Below are 16,829 nucleotides of genomic sequence, written 5' to 3' on the forward strand. Positions count from 1 at the left end.
CTGGAGGCCCAAAGTAGACCTTATTTTTTTGCCGACAGCTGGAATAGGGGTGTTGGCGATGCAATCACTGACTGATTGGTGTGTTAAAATCAGCATTAGCTGTTCATCTTGCACTGGTCCCATTACTACTGGTGAGCAGCATTACATCACCATTGTGTTGCGTAACACAAAACGTGCTCCAGACAAACTTTGGAATTACAAAACCATAATTAAACTGCTTTGTGTTTTTCACAGCTCAAGTGGATGCAGTATGAAAATTTGACATGGCCATCATTATGCTTTATTGAAACGCTAGGGGAAAAAAATGCCTACAGTCTGGCTGGGCAGAAAATTCACACGGTTACCATTACGCTTTACTGTAATCGAAGTGACAAGAGTGAAGCCTATTATTTGAAAAAAGACCTGCATGAATTATAATCATACTGGTTTTGTTGAAATCTGCCCATTAATTCTGAGGACTGGTCATGTTGCAATCTGCATCACCAAGCGCTCGCCTTGTCACCATTTGGCAGCACAGCGTCAAACAGATTCTTTTTTAATCATGTTTCAAAACTAGGAAATCACTGCGGTCGCTCTTTACAAATGATTTTAACAAAACTCTGTCTCAGTGGTTACCAACTGCTCTTGTCTGTCACTTGTGAATGGTTGCTCTGCAGAGGAAAAAAACCTCCTTGATCTTTTAAAAAATAACCACTACACAATTGAAGACTTGCCTTCCCAAATGTGAAAGGCAGATTTGAATTGAAGTAACTTTTGCAGGTTATTAACAGTCATTTTGTGCAATTTGACCATATTGATTTCTATGGTCCATTAGATTTGAATTTGTTTTTGCAGGCTAATTATTAATAACTGAGATGATATCTGATTGCTGTTTACTTGTGGACACTTGCTGTATTCTGCAGAACTAGAACACAAAACCTTGAGAATCGGCTCCATTCAGGAAGTTCCACTGTGATTCTGGGTTGTGATTTTTAATACAGAATTGAAGACTCTGCTCAGATTTGCTTTTATCACCAAAATAAATAAAAACACAAAGAAATTGCATTTATGTAGTGCCTTTCAGGTCATGAGGCTGTCCCCAGCGCTTGACAACCGAGGGTTAGCCCCCGAGCTGGGGGTGGAATTCAGGATGGTTATCGGCCGTGGGGGAGAGGAAAGATGACCGAAGGAAGGTCAAAGAAGAAGGTTTTGAAATGGACTTTGAGGAGGTGAGGGAAGGGCAAGGCAGAAGGTCTCTGGGATGGAATACCAGTGAGTGGGGATACAGAACATTGTAGGGAGATGTCCTCTCAATCAAATGGAATGAGTTTTGCTCCAATCAAAAATATTTGTTCATATAAACTTATTTAGGAGATCCAGGATTATGCAGCTGAATTTTCTGGCAACCCCTTTTCTCCCCCCCCCCCACCCTCGCTCCACAGAGACATAGCATTTGTTATCTTAAACCTAATCGATAAAGGGCATCAGACGCTGAAGACTGATCTGAACAGTCCTAGAGTGAATTTCTGCCTTTCTATGTCGGAATCAACACAGCACTGTAATAGGGTGCAGCATATCAGTGTACCTATCATAGAATCATAGAATTATACAGCACAAAAGGAGGCCATTCGGCCCATCGTGTCTGTGCCAGTTCTTTGAAAAGAGCTATCCAATTCATTCCCACTCCCCCGCTCTCTCCCCATAGCCCTGTAAACTTGTCCTCCCCTTATCTGCTTCTCTCTTAAAAGTTGTTATCGAATTGGCTTCCCCCACCTTTTAAGGCAATGTATTCCAGATCCCAACAACTCACTGTGTGAAAAAAATTCTCATCTCCCTTCTGTTTCTTTTAACAACTATTTTAAATTGGTGTCCTCGAGTTACTGACCCACCCGCCAGTGAAATCCCCTCATCATTTTGAACACTTCCATTAAGTCTCCTCTTAACCTTCTCTGCTCCAAGGATAATCCCGGCTTCTCTCGCCTCTCCTGATAACTGAAGTCCCTCATTCCTGGTACCATCCTGGTAAATCTTCTTTGCAACCTCTCTAATGCCTTGACATCCTTCCTAAAGTGTGGGGCCCAGAACTGAACACAGTCTCTCACTGAGGCCGAACCAGTGTTTTATAAAGGTTCATCATAACTTCCTACTTGTGTATTCTATGCCCCTATTTATAAAGCATAGTATCCCATATGTTTTTTTTAACAGCTTTATCTACCTGTCCTGCCACCTTCAAAGATTTGCTTTTATGAACCCCCAGGTCTCTGTTCCTTCATCTGCTTTAAGATTCTACCATCAGCTTATATTGCCTCTCCTCATTCTTCCTCCCAAGGAAGGATCCGTGTGCTATGTAACTATAAATGAACAAAAATGTTGATATTGTACCCACCAACACCCAGTGGATGTCTTCAGCAGACTTGATCTTTGGTTATGTTCATTTGTGTTGATTTTATTTTTGTCCAAATGGTGCAGTTAATGGGCAAAGTTGAGTGAACTAGTTCAGGGCAGTTGCTTAGCAAGTGTGTGTGTGTGTGAGGGTGGGGGGAGCTCAACTAATCCTCTAAAAAATGATCATTAACTCACCATGCTTTAAAGATGTTGTTATTTCAGCTGAGCACTTACTGCGTCATTCAGCAATTGCTCAAACATGGTTAGAATTGGTTCCTCAGAAATGTTAATGCTAAGTTGAATAGGAACATCTTCCCCTCCTTTACATTGTGCAAATTGATTGCCATCTTTGCCTTAAAAATACACCGTCACTACACTTTACAATATATCCTCTGAAGCTCTTTAAGCCTGTTGTGAAAGCCGCTGTATCAGTGTAAGGATTATTATTTATTATTGTAACATTGACTGTTCATACTTAATTACATTATAGTTTTTCAAAAGGAATTAATTGCAAAAATCCCTATTTAGCAGAGTTTATATTAATTGTTTTTTAAACTGCAGTTCAAATTTACTCGAAGATATAACCTGCACTGTTTCTCTCCCTTTGAAGGGTATGTCAGGCTATTTTTGTCACTATCCCCAGGAAAGCTATGTGAAGGATGTTTTTGGATCAGTGGGCTTTTGCAGCAGCATTCCGAATAACCTTTTACTGCTTTATGTGAGATACTCAGTGAGCAGTAAAAAACGCATGAATCATTTAGGCGGAAGATGTTACCATTGACTCTGAATTTGCCATTATATCTCATTTCTATTTCCAGCTTTAGTCTAGCATCCAGTTACGCCAAATGGAAAGGGTTTCATCTCTTCAATCAAGGGTACTTTTGCAGTACAACTATAGTAAAATTCCAAATTAATACATACCTGATTCAAATCTTGTCCAAGCTTAGAAGGTCGGTGCTACAAAGCTCTGTTTATTTTTATTATAAGGTACAGAGAGTAGTTAGACCCAGAATGGTGGATTCACCACCTTCACAAATGTTTATCACCTTCACAAATGTGCTAAATCTCGCAGTGTAAGTTCTGCACAATTGAAAGAACTCAATGACATGGTTGAGATGTTCTATCCATTTCATGGACCTAACCTCTCTGGAGAGAACCATAAGGCATGGCTTCAGTTATATATGGGACACAGCTCACCACCCTTGATTGTTGAGTGTTTCTTGCCTGCAAAGTACTGTAATAATAATAATCCTTGCATTTGATATAGCACCTTATCACGTCTTTGAGATGTCTCAAAATGTTTCTCAGAATATACTGAAAAGTGAATCATCTGTATATTTTGTGGGCAAAATGCGGCAGCAAATTGCATTTGTGTTAATTAGTAGACCCAGTGTGTATCCTTTACAAGATTGTATCAGTTACAATTATGACATTTAATTCCCCACAAATGCACAATCACTACACTTTACAATAAATCCTGTGAAACACTTTGAGACATGACAAAGCTCTGTATATCAAATACAAGGATTATTATGGGCTACTATTTTATCAGGTAACCCAACTTGATTTTTATGGAAAAGGCAAAGATAGTAAAATGTGACATTCTGACACTGTGATACCACTGCATTAACAGTAATTTCAAGCCTTTCAACACTTTTTGTCCTTTTCAGCTTTCAAGTTTGCCACACATATTTGAGTCCTGTAGTGTAGTGGTTAGAGCACTCGCCTCGCAAGCGAGAAGACCCAGGTTCGATTCCCCGGCGGGACGAAACCTTAGGCAAGTTTCCTTACTCTACACACAGGTTTCTGTTTACCTAGCAGTAAGTAGGAACCTGCTTGTTAGTCGATTGGCTGATCGCTTTCCGGAGGTAATAGTCCCTCAAAAAAAATTACTTGGTCATTCAATCCACGACTGTTTGTGGCACTGCTGTGTGCAATTGGCTGCCGCGTTTCACCCACAAAATATACAGTCAATTCATAAGGAAAGCGATCTGTACCTGAAGCTGATGGCCTGTTCTGCCAATGTTGAACCCAACTTTAGTTGATTCAAAGCGCACAGTTTGACTTTCCCTGCAATTTTCCATCTCTCCATCCAGAGCAGAGGCCTTTTATTTCTGCTGAGATTACCATATCTGACTTTAAAGTCGGAAGGACTGCTGTGTGGAAATTGCCTTCCACTACAGAGCAGCAGGACGGTGTTGCTAATGCAGTCACCGTTGGGTTGCTGTCTGGGTACATCATTAAAATAAGAAGCCAAAAGAAAATTAAAACAATGGCATTTTATGATATAGGGATTGATATTCCTATTTAGATATCGCAAACTGTTTTGTATATACGGCCTTCTGGAATGGTGCATTACAGTAGGTGATGAGAGATTGTAGCAGAGCTGGGGAGGGGAGGCGGGAGACCAAAGACATTGTGAGAGCATTCCAACTGTGTTAATGTTGCCTATAACTAATTCTAGGCTGTCAGAACTTAGTGTTAACATGTCCTTGGGGGTAAAACCTCTCCTTCAGAGTGACTAAAGATCATTGGCGATTTAGTGGAAAGAAGCAGATATCAGCCTGTCAGGTCAGTCAACAGAAAAGAGTAAAGAAAGTGGCAACAGTTCTGGTGACAGATTTATTTATAGTATTCAATATGGGAAGTTTAGTTTCCAATGGAGAGGGAAAAGCAAGAGCTTCGCAGCATTAAAATAGATTTCCAGACTTAAATACAACAAACTTTGCACACAAAATTCACTTTACAGTAAATTGTGTGAAGCACTTTGAGACGTCTCAATGACGTGATAAGGCGCTATATCAAATACAAGGATTATTATTATAAGTTGACGGTTTGTGTAGTGTATATGCAGGCAGACCAATTCTTATTAAGACAATACCATAAATTGGGATGCTTTCACAGCACATTGTTTTATATTCTGTTTAAAAGTTTTCTTCTGAAGTGAGCTGAGCAGGGCACAAGCAAACATTCTGCAAGTGAGCACAGGCCAAAGTCAGCCCTGGCTGTCAAAGATTCCCCCCCCCCCCTTATATGTAACTCTGGTCAGTTAATGTTTCATATGATCCATTAAATTTGTGCTGCTGTATTTCTCCACATGAGCCACCTAATCTAATTGCACTCTCCTGCTCGTTCCCCCATACCCTTTAATAGTCTTTTTCAAACATCTACCTCTTTCCTTTTTACAAGAATTTATGGACTTTGCTTCAGCTTCAGAATAAATGCTCCTTTTACAATTGTACCAATGATATGGGAAAATCATTGTAAATTTTGTATTCCTTGTGTTGTGATGATAATCCAGTACATTAGCAATGTTGTATTTTAGAGTATCTTTCCTCTCTGGCAATTTTCTCCCCTCTTCTTCTAAAGATGTTTGACTCCTTTTTCCTTCTACTCCTTTTACTGGGTTAGAGTTTCATGGGATCAACTCCAGGACCTGGTAGCAATGCAGCTGTTCCTTCACTCGATATCTGCACCTACCAGTGTGGAGGTCTGGATAGTGATCAGGATCTTATTCTGCCCAGGGTACACAAGCCAATTGTAGCACTTCAACTGCATTCCTGCTTGAGGATGGCTAAATCAGCATGGAACCTGCAAACCTACTATACATTTATCCACTTAGCCATTAGGGTATCTTAACAAAGTTCAGCAACTTTCATTTATAAAACCTGAAATAATTTCCTTCCTTAAATCAGGTTATAGAGACTTAATATTGACAAATGCTGAAATCTTACTAGGTGACAATACTGTATTAAAGACGGGGTCAAAAATTACAAAATAGAATAAAATATTGTGCAGGGTTTGGTGTGAGAGGCACTTCAACCACTCACTGCTCCAGGCCTACTGTTGAAATGTGTCTTTTTTATAAAGGCGTAAATCAACAAAGTGTTACCTATGTTCGATAGCTTATCTACAGCTCTGTAGGGAAAAGAATTCCTTCGGATCTGTAATCTTGCTTGAGGCTTGCCAATTATGCACTCATGTCCTCCAGTCTCACAATCACAGTTTAAGTTAAATAACTTGCTTCCATACACATTAAACATGATTTTCAACATTTAATGACCTCTCCAGAGTACTTATTGGCTCTTGACAAGTCTGTTTTCAAAAAAAAAGTCAGTGCATGCTTTTGGTGTAAGGAAGAAATGGTAGAGCTAGAATGTAGACATTAAATCAGGTTCTGTTATTCATTATTGATATTTTATTTGAGGCTTTTGTTCCCCCCTCCCAATTTATTTTCCTCCTCATCTATTTTCTTCCCACCACGCTGAAGGCAGATGCCTACCAGATAGCTGGACAAGCAGCGGGAAAGCTTGCCAAACGGAGATATTAATGGCAAGCTATGTGGTTTTATCTGGTTAAACTCCAGGAGTTACCCCAAAGCACACTCTGGGATTCCCAAGCCTTTCTTCCATTCCAACAATCTATCTCCGGGATTTCCATATCAGACACCCAGCTGACCAAACAAATCACTTATTTTCTCCCTGTTTATTTTCCCACTCATTTTTCGACTTTCAGACTTTCAACATCCATTCTTCAGCTGTGATGGCAGATTGGAAACCTTGTTTATTGCTGGGGATTTCCATATCCATAATTGTGGTTGGCTACATAGCTATAATCTTGGGCTGAATGATTATATTGTTGTGCAATTATTTTAAATGGCACTTGGTCATTGAGGAAAACTCAATGTGGAACAGGACCTTCTATTAATGCATGGTTCAATAGGACCAACACATCCATATGCCATGTTAAATGCACTCTTAATTTCATTCTATCCCCACAGAAGTGGCAAAGTTCTGGTACACATTATTTAGATAACTAAAATGTAGGACTTTTTCAATTAGGAAAACTTGTCAGGTGTCTGTGTGTTGTGTTGCACAACTGTTGAGTACCAGGTTATGTTAGTGAAACTTAGCATCATCCAATTGGTTTGATTGTTGTGATTTGGGATTCTAAATATTGACGCCGATAGCCTCTTGATATCCCTCTTGATGATTAATTGGGAGAAGGTTTTTCTCTCCAAACGTCCAATAAAATCTGATACACCAATTATACCATAAAACCTTAGTGACATCTCTGACCACGCTTGGATTGTGATCTCTGTGATGAGAGAGGTGGATAATTAACTGTTGCCACATCGCTGTAGCCGTATTTCCTATTTTCTTTCTTCACACAGAAAATTGGCAAGTCTCTAGTCCTCTCCTGTGGAGGGAGGAAAAAGCAGTCGGAAGAGTGGGCTTTAGCCTGTATATGGGGCATGTATAGGACTCAAGTCATAGAAACATAGAATTATACAGCAAAGAAGGAGGCCATTCGGCCCATCGTCTCTGTGCCAGTTCTTTGCAAAGAGCTTCCAAATCAATCCCACTCCCCGCTCTCTCCTCAGAAGAATCATAGAATTATACAGCACTGAAGGAGGCCATTCAGAACAGTGAGCCGTGCCACCTCACAACCCATTAAGATTGTAAAATTAAAAAGAGTAATCTTTCTCAATTGAAATAGTTGATATAGCTATTAATACTGTGACAATACATTTCCTGACTAAAAGATACTAAGTATATCTTTTTCTNAAAAAAGCTATTTAAGGATTGTGGGTGTCCAGCTGGCTGTCCGAGCAGCGCTGCTGTTTTTGACTAATCAAATCGGATTGCAGAAGTGTGCTCCATTACAACCTGACCGCTTCACAAGCTGTGCATGGCACATCGCAGACATAATTGGCTCACTATTGCATCTGTCACTCAGTTGATCTGTGGGGATATGGGTTAAAGAGCAATCCTCCCTTAAATGTTACCTTCATTTAAAAATAATGATACCACTGGTTGTTGGCAGTTCTGCCGTTGTGTGATGCAAATGGCAAAGAGGAGACATGGTTCAATCTTGAGATGGAGTTGAGACTTTGACTATGACATGTCTAAGATGATGATAATAATCCTTACATTTGATATTGCGCCTTTCACATCAGGAAGATTTCTTCAAGCATTTTACAGGATATACTGAAAAGTGCAGTGACTGCATATTCTCTAGCCTAACAATGTACACTAAGGTGGAATAGAAAAAACTTTTTTAGCCCATTTATAACCTCAAAACATCTCAAAGCTTGCCACAGTAATTATTGTCACATGTACTGACGTTTTTTTCAGTGAAAGCTAGCTATCAAAGTCTGACTAGGAATGTGTGGGGTAAGTTTTCCAAATACGGTTTAAGAATAACAATCAGCAGTTTTGTTTTCGAAGCATGTCAAACAACAATCTGTGTTTGGAAAACGTATAGAAACTTGCTGTGGTGTGCAGAAGCATGCTTTTGTGGGCGCAATCCTACAGATTCCACACATCCCAGTGAAATCCCAGTGTTAACCTTGCCATCAATGCACAGCAAGACATGCCTCAAATAGGATATTAAACTGTTCGGGTGGATGATAAACGTCCTATGGCACGATTTGAAAAGAGAAGGGAGTCGGTGTCCTGGCCGACAGTCCCCAAATACAATGCATCTTTTACTTCATTGCTGTTTGTGGGTCATTACTATGTGAAAATTGGTTGTCACATTCACCTACAAATTTCCAGTTATTACACTGTACAGTAATTACTGTGAAGCACTTTGAAACAATTCTGTGAAAGGCACTGTATTAACTGCGAGGATTATTGTTATTAACAAGGGGTGATGCCATGTGGTGATGAGATGCTTTCTGATAGAGAACCAATCAACCTAGACTTGACTTGGTGATCCAATGGCTAGAGCAGTGATTGCCATCTATTTTGGTCAGCCAACCCAAACACTCTTCTCTTTCTTAAATTTTTCTTCATTTATTGCTGGTCTTGCGGCTCGGTAGCTACTGGAAACAAGGTATGGATTTGGCGTGCACTTGCCTGATGGACTGGTGCCTCTGTGGGGGTGGGGGGGAGGTATGCAGCCTGTGGCTACTACCTCTTGATGTGCCAAGATATCAATCACAATCGACTGGTTGGAAACCCCTGAGCTGGAGTAATAGTCCTCAGCCCTCTTAGCTGGAGGGTCACAGAAAATGGCGAGTGACTAGGACAAAAACAAAATAACATTTATAGAGCGCTTTTCACGTTGGAAGGATATTCAGGGGTCAGGACGAGCGTGGGGGAAGGGTGAGGGAAGGCAGAGAGGTGGGAGGGCGACGGAAGGCATGATCGAAGAGGAGGCTCTTAAGACCGGCCTTGAAGGAGGCAAGGGAGGAAGTGAGACAAAGGGACTATGGGTTGGAGTTCCAAAGTGTGGGGGCAGAGAGGCTGAAAGCTCGGCCACCGATGATAGGTCGGATCGGGCGGGAAACATGGAGCGGGCTGGAGCCCGATGAACGGAGGGAGTGGACAGGTTGGTAGGGAGTCAGCAGGTCAGAGAGGTAGGAGGGGCAAGGCCATGGATGACCTTGAAAGTGAGGACGAGGATCTTGAACTCGATCCTCTGGGGGATGAGGAGCCAGTGGAGTCGGGCGAGGGTGGGAGTGATGGGGTCACGGAGCCTGGTGCGTGAGAGTACACGAGCTGCAGAGTTTTGGATGATCTGCAGCTTGTGAAGGGAAGAGTTGGGAAGGCCAATGAGGAGGGAATTTCCATAACTGAGTCTTTCAAAAAAGAAAGAAAACAAGTCCAAGTTAGTGACAGAGTTGAACTTATGTTTGTGGAATGGATTTATTGCCCTCACTGCAAGCACGCTGTAGTTACATTAAATGAGTCTCTTAAGTTTTTTTGTTGGCGAATACACACAGGATTGGAGTGAATCAAAATGGAAGCTAACAAACAAGTGCTTCCTACATGTGTCCATAATTGGATTGCCGCATTTGCCTACAAATTCCCAATCACTGCACTTTGTAATAAATTCAGTGAAGCGCTTTGGGATGTCCTCCCGACAACAAAGTCCAAGGATTATTATTATTATTATTGTTAACTCCTTCAAACTCTGAACCTTGTTGTCTTGTCCTTCTGTTTTGGCATCTCAGTGTATTTTTCTGAGTTTGTGTTGTGTACCTCTGTCAGCTTCCTTTGAGGTATCTTTATAAGGCTGAAGAATCCTTGCTTGTTGAGGCCTTACACAGCTCATCCCTCTGGAACACTGGTGAGCAGCCTCATTGCTTTCTAACCTCTGTACCACCTCTAAAGGCTTGATTTGCCCCATTTATATCCCAATGACCAGATCTGTACCCAGGAGCCCAGGTGTGTCCTGACTGCACCACTTGAGCAAAATATTTGGGGAGATGAACTCAACTGATCTGGCAATGTAAACGGGCATCTGGATTTTATTGGTGCTTCACACTGTTTGGAAACAGTGAGAGACAAGTCTATTAAACCCCTTTCAACACTTACCTTTCTCATTTATACATGAGTACGTGACTTGTAACTTTACTTCCTATCCGCGAGGAGTTGCATTTATTTATATTAAATGTTACAAGTTGATCAGCCCAGGTATATCTGTGTAACGTGACGTTCTCTAAGATCTTGGCTCTTTCCTCAGAAAGCAAGGTGGCCCCTATAGTGGTGTCACTGGTAACTGCACTGAGTCTGAGAATCCAGGTCATTTATTCCCGTGTGTGCTCATTTCTTTGTTAGTGCATGCAGAATGCCTCTTGTCTACATTTTTAAAAGCTGCTTCCAGCTTGAGTACAGTAAGCACAACAGTAATTTCCTCTTTGTTTTTAATTATCGTTAAAAATATATATTTTAGTGCAGAACCAATGATTTTGTTCAGCTACTGGTGTTGGTGACTGTAGATTTTGTGGCCTGTTTGTTAAGCCCTGCAGTTTATACGAGAAGTGGTATTGTACGTGCAGGCTGACATGTACAGTTGCATTCAGTATATAGAAATGGATTGTAGGAGAGCTTTGAGCTCAGTTACAGTCACATTGAAGGGTTATTGAACTCGGTGGTGAATCAGTGCTGGCAGGTTTTAATATGGCAGAAGCAGTGTATTCTTTGGCCTGGAAGTGGATTTCACAATGTCTGGGAGAAACACACTGTTCCTCTGTTGGATCTGGAGGGAACATAAACAATAAAACAAACAGACAGAGAGGGGCCCAAGCTCATAAAAATAACCTCCACGGTTCTCTGTGCTTTTATTTATTTTACTCTTTATTATTTGTGACTGTTCTTGTTATACATGGAAGTGCAACACATGCTGTGTGTGGTGTCCGTGTTGGCGAATTTCAGAAGTGTTATAATCTTGTTTTTTTTTCTTCATTGTATTTGCAGGTTGTTTTGACGACTCTAAGATAAACATGTCAGTAGGAGTGGAATGCTATCTTTAATTTGTAAAAAAAACTTGAATTACGGGTGATTTTTTTTCTAGAAAATGACACATTGCAAATGTTACTATCAAAAGACAGTAATTGCAAACATTTGAGACTGTATTTGTGAATACTGATGCATCGTAACTAGTTAACTTCACACAATATACTACCTTTATCTTCCTAAAGGTTATTAAGTCCTTTAAATTCTGAGTCCCGAATTTTCTAAGAATGCCTAACAATGATGTGCATTCATACAAATATATGTACGTAAGGCAGGGAGTCATTCTAGCATTTTAGCTCCTAATATGTAACCTGGTTAGATGGTAAATAGACACAGCAGTAATTGTATGTGTACAACGGCTCAGTTGTCAATTAGTTAAAGTAATGCCTACTTAAGGGATTATTTTAGAAGCTTGTAAAATCACCCAAATCTATACAATAAATACATTTATTTTTTTAAAAAAATTTAGTCACTGAGTTGCACTTGTGCAACCTCACAAGGCCACCTTTGTCTGTGGGTGGGCCGTCCGTGCAAACTGGGGCTGCTATATTCTTGCCCACGTACAGTGTGATACCAGTTTCCAGACGAGACTTAATATAGATTCAAAACTGTGAGTCATTTCAGCTCAGCAGGAGACAGGGTGGAGGCAAGTGGCTGCAATTTGGTTTAGCAGTACCTGGTTATTAACTTCCTCCAAACATTCCAAAAAAGGTATCTGGCTGTTTAAAAATCTTTGCATTTGTTACAGCACCTTTCCTGGTGTTTCAAAACGTTTCACAGGATGTACTGTAATAACAAGAACAAATTGCATTTGTTATAGCGCCTTTCATGTCGGAAGGACGTTCCCAAGGCGCTTGACAGTGAGGGGTTTGTACCCGAGCTATGGGTTGGCATTGGAGATGGGTGGAGGACAAAGGGGGGAGATGGGCCTTAGGGGAAAATGACAAAGAAAGTCTTGAGATTGGCCTTGAAGGAGGCAAGGGAGGGAGTGAGGGGAGGGCCTCTAGTTTAGAGTTCCAGAGAGTGGAGGAAGAAAGGCTAAAGACCCGCCTGCCGATAATTTAGCAGGCAGGGTGTGGGATGTGGAGCAGGCCAATGTCTGCAGAGCAGAGGGAGCGGATAGATTGAAGCGGGCAAAGATAGGGGTGATCGGCTCACAAAGCTTAGCGCGGGTAAAGTATTTTGTAAGCAAATACAACAGCCAATTTATGCACAGCAACGTTCCACAACAGCTGTGAGGGTGCTTGAGCTTTCATAACAATAAATAAGGAATTCTACAATATACAACTTTTACTATCTGCGCACCATTGAAATTTGTTTGTTTGCTAAAGCAGCTAGATGGTAATGTATTAAATGCAGAAATAAAATGAGAGAAAATTCAAATATTCAAAAAATTCTAATCTACTCTTTTAAAGCAATGTTGACTACTTATTTGATTAATTATTTGAATATCACTGAGGTCTATATTATAGTTTTGCAATCTGAAATTGAGTCCCTTTTAAAAAGAAACTTCAGCTGTTGGGGAATAAAAACCACTTGTCCTTCAAATATCACATTATGTACTTGTAGTTATTGTGAACCGGGAGAGAGTAACCCAGTCCAGTACACCTGCCCCTGCCGCTCCTGCAAAGTTAGCCAACAATCTGATTCAGTGTCAGAAACCATTCCACCCAAGAACATATACCTCTGCCAGGGCACTCAGTTACACATGGGCAGCACAGTATATATTCATGTGATAGAAATAATAATCTTTACATTTTATATAGCGCAGATCACCTTGGACCAAACGTGCCAAAGCACATGATTTACTGTAAAAACCATAGAAGACAAACGTATAGGCAGTGAAGCTCATGCCCACTGATGGATTTGAATGTGTGGATTGTGCGTTAGGGGTGGGGTAAGGGTTGTTTTTGTATTTACAATTTGCCCTTGAGGATAAAATTAATATCAATAGAGAAATGGAATTATAAAGAAGAAATGCTGATGAAGGATTGTCCGTTACAAGCGGAATTCAGATCTTTTCAAAGGTGACTTTGTGGCAGTGGGTCAGTGTGCACATGCCGTTGTACTCGCCCTATTGTACCACAGGACATGCTTTCAAGGCCAAAAGAGCTTTGCAATTAAGAAAGGACAAGATGCTTCCTCACTGGAAGGAAGAGAAAAACAGAGTGGAAATCAATTTGGGACACCCTTGGGCACCTCTTGGCAGCCAGTTGCTGGGTAGAACACCCTTGTGCTATCTTAGCTGGAGAATAGAGCTGGGAAAGCTAAAGATGGGAAAATGTGGGTGCTCCCAGATCTAGCTGGAAAATAGAAAAAAAAACTGCAGCAGAATGGCAGAATCTGCTGTTTATCCACTTTTAAAATGATCACGTAGCACTCTGTAGGTCGTGCAAAGCCTCAAAGAGGCTGAAATGCTAAAATGCCCCTGAGAATCTACAGAGTGCAAAAATATAAGTTGCTTAATGTGTAGTTGTTCTCCCTGGTATTCCAGAAAACTGCCCAGGAGCTTGTCACTCTGTGATATCTGCTGCTCAGGAACTGACACATGGAGAAGCTGTCGAGTGCTCCCCTGAGCAGAAATGGAGGACAGTGGGAGAGACAATAAAGATAATTAGCAAATATGAGGAAAAATAAAAGCAACCAGGGAAAAAGCAGGAAAAGTGATGAGAAAAAATACACTCTAGCACAAAAGTGGAGAGAAAGTAAAACCCAAGTTATGCAGATGCAAAGTAAATCTGAAACTCACTCACTTCCATATTCAGGGAAAAATAGTCTTTTGACAGTCCTTAATAACAAGTTTATATGGTATTTATGCATCTTTCCCTGTATTTACTATGTATAGACATTTTATTAGATTTTTTCAGCGCAATAACAATTATATTGTTCTGTTCCCGATATGAAGTAAGAGTAAACCATTACTTTTTTGTAGAGTTTGCTTTGGCTCACTCTTTTAAACTTCTTATTTTCTAGCAGATTACACTTTGTGTTTCATGAGGATCTGTATTCAGCTGTTAGCAGTTTGTGGACTTTGACACCCTCCATTGTCCTTTGAGGATCCTTTGCTCAGGTAAGCAGGAACTGATTAACTTTCAATGTGGAGCGTATTCCTCAAGCTGTAACAATCATCAACCTGCAATTTATATAGCGCCTTCAAGAGGGGTAGTGTTTCAGAGCGATGTCAAAGAGGATATGAAACATTTGTGATTTACTATTGTTGTTTACGTGTTGGGTTTGAAAGCTCAATGCTGCTCGTGACTGCGTTTCAACAGACAACTTTTCATTGGTTCTGAATGCATAAGTATCCAACATTATAATTTGTATCTAAAGCTTGAAAGATCACAAGCCTCCTCCTCGTCCCCCGAGTCCTCCACTCCACCCTCGGCGGCCATGCCTTCAGTCACTATGCCCCAAGGCTCTGGAGCTCCCATCCTCACTCCCTTCGCCTCGCTCCCTCTCTTCCATTTTCAGGTCCCTGCTGAAGACCTTTCTCTTTGACCGCACTTTTGGTCAACTTCCTCCCCCTCCCCCTGGTTTGGCGCCGGGATCCATTACTGTAAAGCGCTCTGAGACGCCATCCGGCGTGGAGGGCACTATATGAATCCATGTTGTTGTTGTTTATTTTATCTCATCCTTCCAGAATACCCACGCAATTGTCCTATTAGTGTAGGTCTAACTTCCTCTTGATTGCATCTATACCAGTAGTGACCAACCTTTATGGTCAGCCAACAAAATAAATATTTTTGATTGAATATTTGTTGAATTATACCATAAATCAAGAAGATATTCAATAATAACAACAACAAAGAACAACAAATTGCATTTATGTAGCACCTTACACGTTGGGAGGAAGTCCCAAGGCGCTGGACAGTCAAACATTTGCACCCAAGCTGAGGGTTGGAGTCAAGAGGGGTGGTGGGCAAAGGGGATGGGGGTGGGAGGATGACTGAAGGCACAGTCAAAGAGGAAGGTCTTCAGACGGGCCTTGAAGGAGGCAAGGGAGGGGATGGAGTTCTAACCCTAAGGCCTCTCCCCCACTCTGTCTCCCAGTCAGCCACGGGGGTCACTCTCTGCAGCAGCAGGACTAAGTTGCTAAGGACATGCTTGGTAAGAAATGCGCTTGCCGTCCTGACACACCACAGGAATGGCCGGTATTGTTAACCATCACCGCGCAGTGTCCTCCCAACCGCTGGCTGCTGGCCCTGCCCTGGGAGGACGTTCACCAGGGAGGGAAGGAACGGGTTGGAATGTTGGAAATGGTCGCGGGCCAGATAAAATCACTGACAGGCCATCTCCAGAGGTTTGGAGTTGTGAAGTACAAAAATGATAAAAGGATGTGGCCCGCGGACTTTTTGTCGCCTGGTTACAGACTCCCCAACCAGTGGAAACAACCTATTTATGCTAACCTTAACCAATCCTTTTATCATTTTTCTACTTCACAACTCCGAATCTCTGGAGTTGGCCTGGCACACAGAGACACACACATATGGCCTGACCTGCTGCCTCAGCAGATCTGAAAATTCCAAATATGGACTTATTGCCCTTATTACCTGATCAACCATCATACGTTCCTGTTCCTACTGGTATCAGGCGCTGCTGTCTATATAGTCATTGCTGTATAGGAATTCAACTATTGTAAACTGTGCCAACAACACATGCTGACAGATGTTTGCTAATTTCAGTGAAAATATGGATATCTCGTGAACAGGGTGGAATCAGTAGATTTTGCTGACGTGTTATTTATTGCTGCTCCCAACACGCAGTTGCTCCTGTTATACACTCTAATATTATGTAATATTATACATACTAACAGCAAAAACAAAGAAACAATTCAATATAATTCACATCATGAACACGTCTCAAGATACTTAAACAGTGTTGTTTTGTTTGACCGATAAGGATGAATTTGTGCAAAAGTTACACAGCTGAGAGCATGGCAGTGTAATGAGGAAACTTTTTGAACTATTTACACATATGAACATAGGAAATTAGGAACAGTACAATACAAAATTACATTTGTATTGCGCCTTTCATGTCGGGAGGACATCCCAAGGAGCTGGACAGTCAGGGATTTGGACTCGAGAAGGCTCTAGGAGCCTGCTCCTTACAGAACATTCAGTGCTTTACAGTTAACAACCTACCTGCCTTTCCATCATATCTCTTAATACGATACTGTATTTGTACCCCATTTTATTTATATATATATATCTCAAGTGG

General features: G+C 41.2%; 1 protein-coding gene across 4 annotated transcripts in view; it reads left to right on the forward strand.

Annotated features, from left to right (window-relative positions):
* The window catches only part of raraa (retinoic acid receptor, alpha a), a 377,347-nt gene that overhangs the window by 38,015 nt on the left and 322,503 nt on the right, over positions 1 to 16,829 (forward strand). For 2 of the 4 annotated variants that reach the window (XM_042343419.1, XM_042343417.1), the window contains exon 2: positions 14,586 to 14,682. The exons of 1 other annotated variant lie outside the window; for it this stretch is intronic. The gene's annotated coding sequence lies outside the window, so the exon portion shown is untranslated. The remainder of the gene's footprint in view (positions 1 to 14,585; positions 14,683 to 16,829) is intronic. One more of the 4 variants, XM_042343418.1, reaches the window with a different exon arrangement.

This window comes from Callorhinchus milii, unplaced genomic scaffold (assembly GCF_018977255.1).
Source record: "Callorhinchus milii isolate IMCB2004 unplaced genomic scaffold, IMCB_Cmil_1.0 Scaffold23, whole genome shotgun sequence".
Lineage (NCBI taxonomy): Eukaryota > Metazoa > Chordata > Chondrichthyes > Chimaeriformes > Callorhinchidae > Callorhinchus > Callorhinchus milii.